At 49.8% G+C, this 16671-nt stretch overlaps 1 protein-coding gene and 1 long non-coding RNA gene across 12 annotated transcripts in view; one reads left to right on the forward strand and one right to left on the reverse strand.

The window, feature by feature from the left end:
- The window catches only part of CHST11 (carbohydrate sulfotransferase 11), a 266145-nt gene that overhangs the window by 228968 nt on the left and 20506 nt on the right, over positions 1 to 16671 (forward strand). Inside the window, exon 1 of one of the 11 annotated variants that reach the window (XM_086401109.1) lies at positions 3081 to 4087. The exons of the other annotated variants lie outside the window; for them this stretch is intronic. The gene's annotated coding sequence lies outside the window, so the exon portion shown is untranslated. Of the gene's footprint in view, positions 1 to 3080; positions 4088 to 16671 lie in introns of those variants that run through there. 11 annotated transcript variants of the gene reach the window in all.
- The window catches only part of LOC147372357 (uncharacterized), a 61955-nt gene continuing 61272 nt past the window's right edge, over positions 15989 to 16671 (reverse strand). The window contains exon 3 of the long non-coding RNA XR_015164019.1: positions 15989 to 16174. This is a non-coding gene — a long non-coding RNA (uncharacterized LOC147372357). The remainder of the gene's footprint in view (positions 16175 to 16671) is intronic.

Consider the following 16671-nt stretch of genomic DNA (forward strand, 5'->3'; position numbering starts at 1 on the left):
CTCCTTCCTGCACCTTCAAGGCCTTGTGTCAATCTCCCAGGCTGGTCTTTGCTCAGAACCATTGCTGGAGAGCTCGCCCGGTCGTTCTCTCCTCCAGTGGAGCTGAGGTACAGAGCCTTAGAGTGAGCAGCTGTGCTCAGTCTTGTCATTTTCACAGATTTCTGGAGACCCAGAGAAGCTTGCCTGGATCAACCAGCACGTTAGGGAGGAGCTGACAATGAAATCCAGAATGCCCAGTTAGCGTTGAATTTCATAAACAATGAATTATGTCTTAGTATAAGTATGTGTCCCATGCAGTATTGAGGACACGCACTAATTATCTGAAATTCCAGCTTCACCAACTCTATGAATTTTCTTTGCTAAATCTGGCAAACTGACCTGAGAGGCAACCCAGATCTCATTCTCCCCAAGTCAGAGCTTCATAGCTGGCAGCTGGGGCTCGCAGAGGGGGAGGGCATGGGGAACACAGGCTTGTGTCAGACTCCCCCGATAACCTGTGTGACCTTGGGCAAGATACTCGGCTCCTGAGCCTCAGTTCCATGTCTTAAAACGTGGATAATAACAGCAGCCTCCTTATGAAGCGGTAAAGGATTAAATGATCATACCTATGAAGCCCTTAGCACAGTCAGCATTCAATTAGTGGTAATGCTTCAGTTATTCTTGATATTTTCCTTCCTTCGTGAATGAAAGGTAACCATTTACTCGATGAGCGTTCGTCTGTGGAGCCGAAACTGGAAAACACTGGTGTGAAGATCCGGCTCCTGTCCCAGCCTTGCTGTCATATGCTGTGTGACCTTGGGGAAATCAGGGAACCTCTCTGGGTCTCAGTTTCCTCAGCTCTAGATTGGATTAGATCGTTCTAAGGTGCCTTTCAAATTTAGAAGTGTAAATTCTACCTCAGCAAAGCTGTTAATCTTCTAAAATTCCTAAGTGGTCCTCCTTGTGTCTGCACAAGGCACACATCGGGTTTTCTCACATAATGCTTGAAACCAGGTGCAATGGGCGGGCAGTGGGGTGGGGGGGTCTTTTCCCTACATAGCTAATGAGTCTCAGGACTCAGAAAAGCTAAGTAACTTGCTCAGGGTCACACAGCTATTATGTGACAGAGCCTGGCTTCCAACCCTGGCCTCCTCGTCCTCCCATTCTTACCATCCTGATCCCTTACCCTCAGGGATCAACTTCTTTGGAGGTGGTGGAGAGCAGGCAGGGCCCCAGAGCTGCAGTTTCGGGTCATGTCTCCCTGGATGGATTATTCTTGGGCAGGTTCACCACTCACCAGACTGCAGCAGATTTGGTTGGGTAAGTCTGTATGGTGCCCATGGGACCATAGAAGTGGTGTATGGATTATCTTCCCTATTGTTTTGCTGCTGCCATCTTGAATAATTAGAATGGAACTGGAAAACAGAGATCTCTTAGCCTTTAAGTCACAGATGCCTTTTTTGCTGCTGCTGCTGCTTCTGCTAAGTCGCTTCAGTCGTGTCCGACTCTGTGCAACCCCATAGACGGCAGCCCACCAGGCTCCCCTGTCCCTGGGATTCTCCAGGCAAGAACACTGGAGTGGGTTGCCATGTCCTTCTCCAGTGCATGAAAGTGAAAAGTGGAAGTGAAGTCGCTCAGTCGTGTCCGACCCTCAGCGACCCCATGGACTGCAGCCTTCCAGGCTCCTCCATCCATGGGATTTTCCAGGCAAGAGTACTGGAGTGGGGTGCCATTACCTTCTCTGGATGCCTTTTTTATCTATCCCTTAAGCCAGTGAAGTAGGATTGGCAGAAACAGTGCCTACAATAAAGGCATTGCTCACGAGGCCTCTGTCAACCAGAGGACAGGACAGAAAACAAATATGCCCCTTTCCCGCATGGCATTGCAAGTAATTGCATACTTCATAAGGGGTTCTTAGTGTCTCATCTAGAATCCTTAGCAAAATATGTAACCAGACACTGTTTAATCCTTTGCTTTAGGTCCAGCTGCAAAGTTCAAAGGAGTTTTTGTCCTTTTCATTATCTAGACAGACCATTCAGAAGTTGGGTTTTGGGTGGTCTCTGCTGACCCACAAAGACCATACAGTACATCCCTTTGGGTGCAGAGTCCAAGGTTAAAGTAGACGCGGGACCTGCCCCTCTGAGTGTTCTAAGAGAAAACCAGGGCAGCTGGATTAAAATGGAAACCTAAGGGGTTTTTAATTAAAAGTCTGTGGTACAGACCAGAGGCCAGGGAGGTACCTGCTATGAAACTAAAAATGGACCCCTTTCCACAAAGCAAAAGGGAGAATCCCAGAGATGATGGGCCACTGGGGGCTGGAAAACAAGAGAGACCACACTAGTCTGCCTTCCATCTCCACATGCCACACCCGGCCCTCCAAACAAAGGAGTTCAGCAGCCCTGCTCCAGAAGGGGTTTTTCTGGAAAGAGCAGTCCAGGTGTACTGGTGCCATAGGCTAGGATGGGTGGGGTGTGCTAGGGTTTGAGAGGCCTCAAAGTTTACTTGTAAACCTGCCGTAGGGCTGAGACATTAGAGTGTAATTTCTCAAGATGTTTCCAGATACATGTGTTTTAACTGGATTTAGATACGCATGATCTGAATCCACTGCCTAATGAACCCCTGAGCCAGGTTTAAGATTACTGAATCTGAGCCTTGATGTAAGCCGCTGCTGGCAGTCCTGTCATTTTTCACAGGAGATTTCTGGAGACCCACAGACGAACCGGGTCTAGCAGAACGGAGGGCCCTGAAAGACTAGGATGTAGGGACAGATAAATTTGGATAATGGATTAAGGAAGATACTAGGGACAAGTCTAGAACATGTCAAATAGTGTAATTCGGAAGGATGGTTTTGTCCACTTGGCAGTTTTGTCTGGTTCACCAAGCTGCCTTAGGTCACCAGTGTTATTTTGAACTGGTAGGTCTCTAGGGATCTAGAAGGAAACAGGTATGTATTTTGCCTCCCCCAAGGGATGATGTAGTCATGGAAATAAATTACATTATTAGTACCTTCTAGAAGGGGTGGTACCTACTCCCTATCACTGGGGGTTCCTAAGATCTTGATGGATGAAATTTTGTATTATAGTCCTCAGGATCTGACATTCCAGACCCTTTAAGGTCAATCTTGTTCCTGGCTCATCCCATTCAACCTTTTGAGGAGCAATAGATGGGTTAATCTAACTGGGAGCTGACATCAAGGCTGGGGAAGTGGTCTTTCTGCCCAGGTGACTGAAACTTGTTCCTCCAAGCCCAACAAAGCAGGGCTGTGGAGCCCACAAGAGGGTCAATGGGAGTGTGTGGGGCTCAGAACCTCAGAGTTCTCAGGAAGCCAGTTGCCCACTCCTTGGCGTGGTGTCTTGGATGGTGGTGGAGAGGAGGTGATGAGACTGGACCAGTCAGCCCACGTCTCAACATGCTGCCGATGTTCCTCGATGCTCGTTTTTCTTTTTTTCAAATTTTTATTTATTTATTTTTGGCGGTGCTGGGTCTTTGTTGCTGCACGGACTCTTCTCTAGTTGCAGAGAGGGGGGCTACTCTCCAGTTGCAGCGTATGGGCTTCTCATCGTGTGGCTTCTCTTGTAGAGCATGGGCTCTAGGGTGCTCAGGCTTCAGTAGTTGTAGTGAGTGGCTGCAGTTCCCAGGCTCTAGAGCACAGGCTTCGTAGCTGTGGCACATGGGTCTAGTTGCTCCTCGGCATGTGGACCAGGGATCAAATCTGTGTCTTCTGCATCAGCAGGCGGATTCTTTACCACTGAGCCACCAGGAAAACCCCTCAGTGCTTGTTGAATGAATGAAGAAGTCAATGTGCTTTCATAATCATGTTTAGACAGAAATCTACACTCAGGACCCAAGGAGGAAATCTTTTGTCCTCCAGTCTTCTTCTTTCAGTCTCATTCAGTAGGCATTTATTGAGCATCTGTTACGTGCCAGGCAGGGTTATAGATATAGCAGTGAACACGCAAACAAGCTCTTGGACCGCACAGAGCTTGTGGAGGACGAGCAGATGGCCACAGGATCATGAGAAGTGCTGGGATGGAGGAGGAGCACAGGGGGCCCTAACCTGCTCAGGAAAGCTGTCCCAGGAAGCAACATCTTAGCCTCTGCCTGACAGGTGAGTTAGGGGTGGGCAGGCAAAGAGGGGAGGGAGGAGTAGATCCAGGCAGAAAGCCAAGCCGTCTGGCAGGTGTTGGGGGAAAATCTAGTATTAAAGGAGCTGATGGCCTGTAGACATAGCATGATTTTAGAAAACCATGACAACAACAATAATGGCTGCAGTTTCTCACTGCTCTCTGTCAAGAGCATCTCCACCACCCTTTCACGGGCTGTGGGTTTAATTAGTAGGGTGTTTCCTTTAGAAACAGAGATTGTCATCAGTCACTGTTCTGAAGGAGGTCTTTGCAGGAACTCATTTGCAAGTCTCTTCAGACTTGGCCTTAAAACTTCCCCAGAGCTGTGAGGACGTGTCTGTCAAAGCCCCGAGGAACTGTGCTGGATTTCAGACTGAACGATAAGAGGAAGTCAGATGTGCCTGCAGTCAGCAGACACGCCAGCTCATAGCACTTCTCAGTCTGTGTTCAGAATCTGAAATAATCAAACGGTCTTCAACTCCAAACTCCTTAAAAAAAAAAAAAAGCAAAGAAAAGGAAGAGTCCTGAGGTTAGTTTGCATCAGTTCTGAGTTTGTTGTCTTTTAAAAGCAAGGAATTGGAGTAAGAATCTCAGATACAAGCTACCCATCCCTCTGAGGTTAGCGTGATTTCAGCGTCCCTGGACTTGTGTCTTAAAACTGGTGTCCTTCATAGTCCTTCTAACGCATAGTCCTTCTGCGTTTTGCGGTGTCCCTGTGCAAAGTGCTAGCTACAGTGTGCTATTTTCGCCCTGGTTCAATTCAACATTGGTGGTGGTGATTTAGTCACTTAAGTGCTGTCTGACTCTTTGAGACCCCATGAACTATAGCTCGTCAGGCTCTTCTGTCCGTGGGATTTTTCAGGAGAAATACTGGTTTGGGTTACCATTTCCTTCTCCAAGGAATCTTTCCAAGCCAGGGATTCCAAGCCTGGATCTTCTGCTTGGCAGGCAGATTCTTTACCACTGAGCCACTCTCAGCTCTACATTAGAGACCCCTGAAGTCCTGTCCCCATTGACTTGAACATCCAGAGGTCCCATCCCTGCCCAGGAAAGCTTGCTCCCCTCTCTCTCCTGGGGAGGGGGCGATCACTCTTACACTTGCTGGAGGGGATGAGGAAGAGGATGAAGGGACGATGGCCATTGAGGAAGGCAGTGGACAGAAAAGGACAAGGTAGACAGCCAGCATCTTTCTCCCTCCTCAAGGTCCAGTTAAAGCAACACTGTCCTTGCTTTTGGGTAACTGTTGGAAGAGACAATGTGGCTTAAAAAACAGTGGAATCACAATTAAAACATAAGAATAAAGCTGGAAAAATACACCAAATGTGAATAATACACCAAAACATGAATAATTATCATCTCTGGTAAATGGAAGTTTGGGGGATTTTTGTTTTTCTATTATTGTTGACCTCTAATTCTTTTAGTTTTTAGGATTGTTTTAAATATTATAGCAGGAAATAAAAAAAGACTAAAACAGAGTCATAGAGGCCGGGATAAGGTGGCAGAGGCACCAGACACATGGCTGGTCTAAACTTTCCTTCTTTTCAACTTGCTGTCACCTTGAGTAACGACTCTTTGAGCTTCAGCTTTCTCTTCTGTGCAGTCATGCTTGTGACTTCTGTCTGGACCATCGTATCAGTTGTGATGCTCAAGGGTTAGTAGGGGGACCTGGTAAATTATGAGAAAGTGTATATATGAAAAGATCATTTTGATCCAGTAATAGGTACTGTTTCTTCAGTGATTTCCTAGAATCATTTGTTAAGAATGCAGCTTCCTGGGCACAGAGTGGATCTCCGGCACAGATTGAATCTCTGGGAGAATGACCCTGGCATGTGCATTTTTAACAATCACGTACATGCCCCCTTTGCCTGCCCTGTGGATTCTTGTGTTCATTAAAGTTTTAGATTTTAAGGAATTCTGGCCTTTTAAAGAAAACAGCGTCATAGCAGGAACATGAGACATGGAGATTCAAAACCATACGGTCTGCACGATAACACGTGCATTTGTTTGTCCAGAGGATGCTCATAAAACTGGGGAAGGGAAATCTACAAAGAGTAGATCGGATGTAGAAGGACTGAGAAGACAGGAGCTGTGGGGCATCTGGCCGGGGGGTTCCTGGGGGAAGCAGAGGCCCAGAGGTGGGGGATGTCCTCCCCTCTCCTGGCCTTCCTCTCTGGCTCTGTGTGTCAGGCTGCTGGGGTGAATTTTCACTCTCTGGTGCCTGATTTCCACCTCCCCCATGGCTGGGTGCTCTAGGTAGCACTAGGCTGGCAGTACAAAGTGGCACCTGGGTCCCTAACCTGCTGGGCTGGCTGTTGTCAGGTGACAGCAGAGCCACTCTAGAAACAAAGGCAATGCCACGGCCTGCCTTGAGGGCCTTGGACGCACTGGTCTGCTCCCAGTAGACTCTGAAAGCTCCTCTGCTTCCCCACTTTCTTCACTCATTTGAGGCAGCACGGCACCATGGGCAGCGCACTCAGGAGCCACCTGCCTGGGTTGGGGTCCTGTCTCTGCTACTCGCTTACTCATTTTGTGACCTGAGACCAGCTCCTTAACCTCTCTGTCCATGTGGCCTCTTGTCACAGAGGGTTGTCATGAGGATTTTCACTGAGATAACCTCACAGAAGCCTTGTCACAGGGCTTGGCACATAGGGAGGGCTCCAGGACTGTTGTTGTTTAGTCGCTCAGTCGTGTCCAACTCTTTGCGACCCCATGGACTGCAGCATGCCCGGCTTCACTGTCTTTCACTGTCTCCCAGAGTTTGCTCAAACTCATGTCTGTTGAGTTGGTGCCATCCAACTGTTTCATCCTATTAGCTGCTGATAACAGTTATCAGCTGTTCGTCCAATAACCATTTATGGAATAGCTACCACACTAGGTATGGCTGCTGCTGCTGCTGCTAAATCACTTTAGTCGTGTCCGACTCTGTGCAACCCCATAGACGGCAGCCCATAAGGCTCCCCCGTCCCTGAGATTCTCCAGGCAAGAACACTGGAGTGGGTTGCCATTTCCTTCTCCAGTGCATGAAAGTGAGAAGTGAAAGTGAAGTCACTCAGTCATGTCTAACTCTTAGCAACCCCATGGACCGCAGCCTACCAGGCTCCTCCGTCCATGGGGTTTTCTAGGCAAGAGTACTGGAGTGGTGTGCCATTGCCTTCTCCGTCACTAGGTATGGAGGAGGGGCTAGAAGCATGACATGATTGAGCACATACACACACTAGAAGCATGAGGAGCTCGTGGTCTGGGGCCTGAACAGGTGTGAGACAACTTCCTGTGACATGGTGTGATGTAGTGTCAGGACACAGGTAGCACAAAGCGTGGAGCAGCTGCCTCATCAATTGGTCCAGAGGAGGAGACCCTTGGGTTGGGCCTTGAAACAGGTCAGGGCAGAATGGTGTGTGTTGAAGGGGGCATGTATCCCAAGCAGAGGGAAGAGCTGTGAAAAACCCACCTTGGGTGTGACATCCTCACTTGTTGTCTGCTCTGCTTGCAAAGAAATGGGATAGGAGGGCCTCTTTTGGGGGGGAGGCTGCACTGGATTTTAGTTGCAGCATGCAGGATCTTTGTTGCATTGTGCAGATCTGTTGTGACACACAGGTTCCAGAGTGTGAGGGCTCAGTAGTTGGGGCACTTGGGCTTAGTTGCTCCAAAGCATGTGGGATCTTAGTGCCCTGATCAGGGATCGAACCAGCGTCCCCTGCATAGCAAAGTGAATTCTCAACTGCTGGACACCAGGGAAGTCCCAGGACAGGAGAGCCTCTTGATCGCTTGTTTTCTGTCTCACTGGAGGCCACCAGTTGAATCCAAGGCCACCTTGGATCAGACAGAGGGTGCAACAGTTCCCTGGAAAGACTCTCCTGGCTCCAGGGTTACAGCTTCCATCAGAGGCCCAGCCTGCAGGCACCCTGTCCCAGGTGTGGGATGGTCAGCCTTGCAGAAGCACCTTGGCAGCCCCAATGTCAGTGCTGGTGCAGGGTTGAGCATCTTCTCTCTGACCCACAGCAGCTGTTCAGCATCCTTCTGTGTATGGCCCTCTGCTCTCCGTTTACAAGCTGTCTTCCTGGGGCCAGTCTTTGCTGCCTCTCCCTCCAACCCCTTCATTGCTGTTCGTACTGTGACTCTGACTGTCTCCTCTAGCATTCCAAGCCAAAGAGCACAAACTAACCAGAACCTTCTTTGGAGGGTTGGTTTGCTGCTTGCATGGGCTTTGGAGAAGTGGAGGGTGGACATACCTATCACTCAGACTCGGCCGACCTTGGCCTTAAAGACAAGTACAGCCCAAACAGTTACTCCCCACTGCCAGCAAACCAAACAGGAAGTCCAATCTATAAGCAAACCAAAGCCAAAAGGAGTGTGCCAAAGAGATTTCATTATTTTCTCAGGGTGTGTGGGCCAGTGGTGCTCTTTTACACTTCGACTTTAGAGGGGGAGCCCTGCTTGGGTTGGAAGTGTTGAAAAGACAGACCTTAAAGAGAGGCTTTTCCAAGTTTTGTTTGGGGGGAATGCGGAGAAGGGAGGAATCTGGTACCTCCTGTCCAGTACATGGGGGTTCAAATTATCACTCAGAAGGCCCATTTTATTATAGAAGAGTGAGCAAGCTGGTATGAACCCCTGCACCCCCTCCCTGCCAGCCCCGAGACTTGGGCCAGAACTGGACTCTCTCAGTGTTCTTTGTCTGTCAATCAGAGATGAGCTTACCCTCCTCTCAGGGTTGAAGAAGGGACAGAGGAAATACACCAGGTTTCTAGCCCTAAGAAAAGGTTCCCAAACATTGATTCACTCCCTACCTTTCCCCACGGTGATGTCTGCGCCCAGTAATGATTCCAGAATGTGGTTTTAAATGAAACAGTGGCTTTCCCCCATGAGTGTTCATTCACCAAATAGTTTAGAGTGAAGCCTGCCCATGGAGGGTTCTGTTGGGGAGACGGCTGTGGAGCCTGCCCCCGGGGTCTGGCAGCCAGGCCATGACTCCAGCCTTTGCTGGACTGTTTGGTGATGGCAGATCTGTCCCCATTTGACTCTGGCCTAGGGCAGGAGAGAATAGAGCCAGCTCCCCAGCTCTGCTCCTTTCCTCCAAGGAGATAATGGAACCGCTGGTGGCCAGAAGTTCTGTTCTGATGGCACCTCCTGTATCGGGTCAGGGAGTGTTGGGTCATGTCCATGCTATGTAAGGCCTCCCGGGGTCAGTGACTTCCTGGCACGATCCAGGCTGTGCTCATAACATGCTCTGTATTGGCCCACATGCTGGAAGCCAGCAGGGCTTTTCCTGCACACTTGCAAACCGTGGAAAGATGATCCTTAAAGACCTTCCACCCTTGGACTGGGTCCTAGCAGGAGATCTAGACTACAGCATGCTTTCACAGCTGTTTTAACCCCAGGGGCATCTGTATGTGGCCTGATAACCAAATCACTGGACTTTTGCTTACTTTTTCATCTTTCTCATTTGAAATCAACCTTCTTCCCCTCATCTCTTTTCCCTTCTCCAAATCCACCCTCCAAGGGGTCAGGGATGGGAGAGATACCAGGATGGGGGCTGGGCAAGAATATCTGTCACCCGCGTTACCAGATAATAAAACACCTCTTGCTGTTTCACCGGCTGAAATCACCTGGTTCCACTGCCCCTCAAGTCAAAGCGTTGGGATCAATCCTGACCCCTTCGTTATCAGTGTTGCGGCGTCCCTGGGGCATTTGCTGAATCCGGGCAGTTGACGTCATCTATCAATAAATACCCTCTGTCTCTAGCGTCTCTTTGGCTTCCTCCATCCCCACTTGCTACTCACTTACAAGACCAGATGGCAAAACAAATGGTGATTTATTTTGCAGGGACATGAAGAATTGGAAGCTGATTTTCTTTCTAGAATTAAGTATTTGTTAAGCATTTTTAAAGCCCTTATTTCCAGACACATTAGAAAAGGTATTAGCCCTGTACTCTGAACTTGACATGTACCATCTTGTTTAATCCTCTCTGTGTACTCTTGTGTGGCAGATGTTACCAGCCCCATGAGAGGTGGGGAAACTGAGGAGGCCCAGACTGGGATTTCCCCCACCCCCTGCCAACCCGCCCCTCGACTCTAAAGTGTGTGCCCCTTCCACAATGCTGTGCTGACCTCAGGCTCTTTAACTAGGTGATGTAGGTGAGAAGTATCTTGCACATAAGTATAGAGGGCACAAGGCCAGACTTTGATTTTTGCTTGATGTAAGCTGTCCAGATCACACAGGGAAACAATCTCCAAATTGATTCAAGATTGCCGAGTGGAACAGAAGAAAGAGAAAAAGGGGGATGTCCATAAGGCCTCTGTGGGAGGGAGTAACACGGACTGTGGATGTCAAGAAACGGCCCTGCCTGCTGTGGGGGCACCTTCAAATTCAAAAGGTGCCCCTCCTGCACCCCGAGCCTGGGTCACGTGGCAGTAACAGCAGCTAATGCTTTAGCACATGCTGGGCTTCAGGCATCCTTCTGAGTGCTTTACCTATTCTGTGAGGTTGGTTCAATCGACTGCTATTCCCACATAACAGATGAGGAAATTAGGCTGAGAGAGGTAAAGTAACTTGCCCACAGTCACACAGCTAGCCAAGTGACAAAGTTGTGACTCAAACCCTGAGAGATTGGCTCTTATCTCCACTGGCTCTGAGAGGAGGAACTCTGCATTTGAGACTTGAAGTTAGGAAAGGTGGGCTTGGTGGTGGAATGGGGACAGGATTTCTTTGAAAAGCCAGCTGGAGGTGATCTGAGCTGGAGATGCTGCGATGTCTGCTCTCCAGGGCCACCCCTAGTGAGGTGAAGGCCTCGGTAAGTGTTCGTGGGGCTGCCCGGGATGCAGGCTCAGGCCCATCCCCACCTCTCCAGCTGTTTCTGCAGCCCTGGCTGGGCCCAGCTCCTCCAAAAAACGCAGCAGGGCTTCCAGGGCACGCACCAGCAGCTCGCAAGACAAAGGGAGTGGAGGGCTGGGAGGGCCTGATTGCACAGTGGCACCTGACTAGTGCTGCTGCCAGGAGGAGCCTAGGGCATGCTTGTTCAGACCCAGCTTGGAGAGGGACCAATGACTTCACACCTGTTTATAGAAGTGGACCTGCCTTTTCTGTTATTTTTATTAACTTTTTTAGTTTCAAAGCAGTTGGAAATACTTAACCGCTGGAGGAAAACCCAATCTCCCAAACTAGAACCAGGTCAGCTCATCTCAGGATCTGGTGTCGGGTCCGCTCTGCCCAGGAGACAGGTCCCTCCTGAGGAGCCAGTAATTCCAGGCCCTATGTAGGTAGGGAATGGATGGTGTCCATTTACCTCTCAAACCCAGGCCCATTTTACAGAAATGGAAACTAGGCTGGGCTGTGGGCAGTGGATGTCCTGGAGTCTGGCAGACCCTGGGCACACCACAGTGCTGTTCCCAGAGGCGAAGACATGGAAGAGGCGGGTGACAACTCACCTTCAGATATTTGGAGGTGGAGGTTCCTGCAGGACGTTCCAGGGGCAATGACCAATGGGCAGGTGAGAACATGCTTCTTGCTTCCCATGAATCCCACCCTCTCCAAAGGCCTCCCTACAACATGGCCACCCAGGTGGCCCTGAAAGCCTGCATGGAAGGAGCTTTCCATGTGGAAGGAACAGGAATTTCAGCCACCCTGAGATGAGATCAGAGGAAGGAGGAAGTTAGAGGGGTGAATGATGGAGGACAGGCAAGAGGAAGCGAGGCAGGCAGGAGGGAAGCCATCTTGCAAAGGAGGATGCTGGGAAAGAGGCCGGAGACTCGCAAGTTTGCTCAGTGAAGGCCGGGCCTGGCAGAGCCGGAGCTGCGCCCTGAAGGCGTCCAGCTTAGCCCCTTGTATTTCCAGATGTTTCTGGTTAGACGTTCCTATAAAACTTGGAGAAAATGCCCCACCCTTCTGGATTCTGGCCTGTTCGAAAAGAACCCAGACTGTTCTGTAGCAGAAACCGGAGCCGCAGCGGGGTTGGCAGGGGGCTGGGCCCCCACATCGAGGGCGTCCCTGGAAGCCGCATGGACGGCTGTGCGCCTGCGCGAGACCCCGGCGCCATGGCCGTGACCCCTCGCCCTGAGCTGGCCGCGGGGGCACGCTTTGTAGAGACTGGCTCTGCTCTGATCCGCTCCTCACGTGACTGCTCGTGGAAGCCGGGGTCTCCCTTAGCTCCCCGAACAGAGCTGTAGATATGCTAGAAGTCGTGTGTAAACCACCCTGAAAATCTCGTTTACGAACTCCAAGGAGAAAGGCGGCCGACCCTGTGCTGTGCGAGGCTTCTGGATTGCCCCACTTGATTGAAACAAAATGTGGCTTCAGGGAACACGGCACAAACCACACCCTGTGGCCTCCAGAACTGAAACTGGTATTGTCCTTGGGAAGAAAATCTGATTTCTCACACCAGTTATAGAGGGTCTTTATTGAACATGCTGACTAGAGGATAAATTATGAGAATGGTTGAAACTGCTTAGTAACTTCAGGAAGAGAATTTCATCAGTGCTTCCTTCCTTAGAGCTTGGTTCATTAATTATTGCCCTGGTGTTTTCCATGCACCCAGAAGTCTTGCCTGCCCCTCCAAGGTAGATCTGGGCTGTGGATTAGCCTGTGTGCTTCAGGCTCTTCCTGATGGGAATGGCTTAGGGTCATAAATAAAGTGAACCAGCCACAGGTCAGCATGGGGGTGACTAGCTCAAGGCTGAAGACCCTGCTCCAGAACTGGGCCACCAGGGTTGAATCACAAAGTGTGGGCCTTGAGATAAGTTAAGTGTTGGAGCACCCCGAGCCTAAGTGTACTAGTCAGGAAAGTGGGGATGACACTTCTAGGTTGTCCTGGGGACTCAGTGAGATGGTGGCTGTCCAGTACTTAGCAGGATACCTGGCACATGGCAGGTGCCTAGCCTTCCCATCCCATTACTGGTTAGGGACTGCCACTCTATCCCTGTGGCACCTGGGCACATTTTCCACAGAGCAGACCATGCTCCAGACACAAAGGTCCAGGTCACAGTGGAGAGGGCTTTTTTGTGTCAAAAAAGCAAAGACAGACAACCTTGGAAAATTGCTTAACTTTCTGAGCCTCAGTTTCCTTATCTATCAAACAGAGCTGTTAGTTTGCATCTCACAGGGTTATCAGAATCAGAGGTAAAATGAGGTAGAGCCCCAGCATAGTGGTCTCAGTCTGCCTTTGTTATCAGTGGTGACTCCATATTTGACAAACGGGCCTCCTGCTGTCAGTCTGGTTCTGGTAATCCATGACCTCGTTAATGGATGCAGAGGTTCCCATGGTCGTAAAGAGGCAGGAATCCCCACATTTCCATTTATGTCTCAGTACTCTGGGTCCCAGGCAAGGGTCCATCACCACACAGAGCCTGCATCCCTATCCATGGTGTTCCTGGTCTACCCCTGTCCACATACCTGATCCCCCGACTGGACCCAGCTCCTCTCCTACCCCATGACAAGTACGCACTAAATGTTGACCTCAGTAAATGCAACATCTGGTTTTCTTCCTTTTCCACCTGAGCCTGCAGGTGAATTTGTAGCTTTCTGTTTGGGGTCATGGACTTGTTAACAAATGGTCAGTTGACCTAGAATTGTCTAGCTCATTCTGTTTCACTCCAGACCTCATCCGGAACCTTTGCCCAGCGCCTTCCTTGGGGCAGTCCAGGAGACACAGAGTGGAGGTATTCCTGTCTCTCTTAAGTCACTGTAGTTTTTATGGTTTTTCAAAAGAAAACAGAAATAGGGGAGGAAGAATCCTCCTCGCAGGTGGTTTTGCACCCTGGGCCCGGCCTGGAGAGTGCGCAGAGTAGGGGGAAGTGAAAGCTGAGGCCTGGGGGAGGGCAGTACCAAGGCCCTGTCCCCTGGGGAGGCTGTGGTGGCCTGTCCCTGGCTGTCATCAGGTTTTTGGTCCCTGGTGCTCAAGGGCCTCCCCTGGAGGCTTCAGTCACCACAGGAAGGAGATTCATTCATGAAAATCAGTCCCCCCAGGCCCTGATCCCACTTGCTTTTCTGAACCTCGGTTGCTTTGGCCCAGAGAATGCCACTTAGTGTATAAAAAAAGATTCCCAGAAGGCTGCCTCTCTCCACCAGTGTAATTATGTCTGTGAAGTTTCCTTTCTGGAAGGCCGGGGGGCGGGGTGCCTAGCCTCCCCTGGGCTCCGTAGGCTCATTTAGCCTGGGCAGATCACCCTGGCCCTGTCACTGGGGGCTCACGGCCTGTGCAGGGACAGCCCTGCTCCCTGCTCCTGCTGAGTCTCTGTGCTTCCAGTTCCCACCCCTGTTCCGGTTCACGTGTCCTTTTAGCCCAGCTCACAACTTCTCTCTCCAGCTTCCCAGGAACACTCCTTTCTCGGGGAAATCATTTCCTCCCAAAGAAAGGGCATTGCCTGTGCTATCCTGTCCTCCTCCATCCTCACGCTGACCTTGTGAGGCAGTGAGCTCTCAAGCATTGAGTCATATGTCAGGGCATATGTCATTCTTCTCAGCTGCTCTTTTCCATTACCTTTGAGAGAGGGGCTATTGCTTTGCCCATTTTATAGTTGGGAAAATAAAGGCTCAGAGAGGTTAAGAGAGCCCCATGCTTCTAAGCTAGTAGGTGCTAGGTCTGGGAATCTAACCCCTGGGTGAGCGCTTTTCAGCTGCCACATTGCATTACCATGTTTTCCTTTGCTCTTCTGTGTCCATCATTAGACTGCGAGATTTCTCCCTGAAGACAAACCTTATCTGGCTCTGAAGTGGCCACCTGCCAGTGTCTGAGCCTTGGTTGCTTAGCCTGTGCCAGCTGAGGGATTGAGGTGGAGTATGAAGCATCTGCCAGGTGTTAGGTGTCCCTCGTGGGCTTGGAGAACACGGCCGGGAGGTCGGTGACCTGCCGGGCAGTGGGGGAGAGGCGAGCTGACCTATCTGAAGCCCTCTGAGGGATAAAGTGGGACCTCCAGGTGATGGGCTAGGTCAGCTGAGAGGCTCTGGTACCACGGTGTGCTGTGCCTGCCAGAGGTCAGGAATCAGCGCCTCCCCCACCCACTCAGGAGTGCAGGCGTATGCAGCTCAAGCTTTCTCTCCCACTTCTCTCTGGACTCACCACTGTTTGGCCTCCACCCGAGAGACAGGGGAAGTGAAAGGACAAATGACATCAGCCACTCTCCCTCCTTGTCAGCACTTTATGGCAGAAGTTTAGGGGGAAAGTCATGTGGGGAACTTCCTCATCTCTTCATTATCCCACTGGTCTTAACAGAAGACAAGTGATGCCTCCAGGACAGTCCGCTGTGCACCCCTAGTGTTTTGGGCATACAGCGAGCTATTATCACCAGTACATCAAACCTTAGATGGTCAGTGGTGGTCTCAGCCCCATTTTACAGGTGAAAATATTGAGCCACATGTCAAGTAACTTGCCCAGTCTCCATAGCCAGTAAGTTGCTGCTGCTAAGTCGCTTCAGTCGTGTCCGACTCTGTGTGACCCCATAGATGGCAGCCCACCAGGCTCCCCCGTCCCTGGGATTCTCCAGGCAAGAACACTGGAGTGGGGTGCCATTGCCTTCTCCAATGCATGAAAGTGAAAAGGGAAAGTGAAGTCGCTCAGTCGTGTCCGACTCTTCGCGACCCCATGGACTGCAGCTACCAGGCTCTTCCATCCATGCGATTTTCCAGGCAAGAGTACCGGAGTGGGGTGCCATTGCCTTCTCTGAGCCAGTAAGTGGTGGAGCCAAATTTTAACTCCCGGCTGTCTAGCTGCAGTGTCTGTGTTCTGCTTCTTGATGGAAACAGCTAGAAAATAAGGCCTCTTTTCCCCCCCACTCCATGGGAAAGAATTTTTAACTCTGGATAATACTTGCATGTACATTAAGAGCAGCTATGGGCCAGGTGATATGCTTAGTTCTTTGCAGATTTTACCCCAACAAACCTCATGACAGCCTGTAAAGTATGTGTTGATATCAGCTTCCACTTTACAGATACAGAAACCGAGGCTGGGAGGGTGGAAATGACAATCCTGGATCACGTGGTTCTTCAGGGGCATTGCCTGGATTCAGGTCCAGATGTGTCTGCCTGACTTCAGAGTCTGACCTCCGACCTCTGTGTCAGGCTGGCTGAGCAGCATCCTAGGCGTCCTAGGCAGGGTAAGAAACCAAATACTCTCAATATTTGTTGAGTATTCATTTTATGGGATCAGGGAGACACTGATTTTCTGTAAAAATTCTGTCCTGAAATTGAGTTACTTATTTTCTTATTCCACTGGCCCAGTCACTGTTCTTTTTGTTCTTTTTTTTTAGTTTTATGCATTCTTAATTTTTTTTAATTTTTATTTGATATTAGGGTATGGTTGATTTACAAGGTTGTATTTTCAGGTATACAGCAAAGTGATTCAATTATATGTATACATATATATACATTCTTACTCAGATTCTTTCCCCATATTTTTAATTATAGAATATTGAATACTGTGCTATGCAGTAGGTCCTTGTTGATTATCTATTTTACATATAGCAATGTGTATCTGTTAAGTGCAAACTCCTAATTTATCTCCACCCCCCACCTTTCCCCTTTGGTAACCATAAATTTGTTTACAAAGTCTGTGAGTCTTTTTCTGTTTTGTAAATAAGTTCAT

The sequence above is a fragment of the Bos grunniens genome, chromosome 5 (assembly GCF_055505025.1).
Source record: "Bos grunniens cultivar Pamir isolate PY7600 chromosome 5, Bosgru_T2T1.0, whole genome shotgun sequence".
Classification (NCBI taxonomy): domain Eukaryota; kingdom Metazoa; phylum Chordata; class Mammalia; order Artiodactyla; family Bovidae; genus Bos; species Bos grunniens.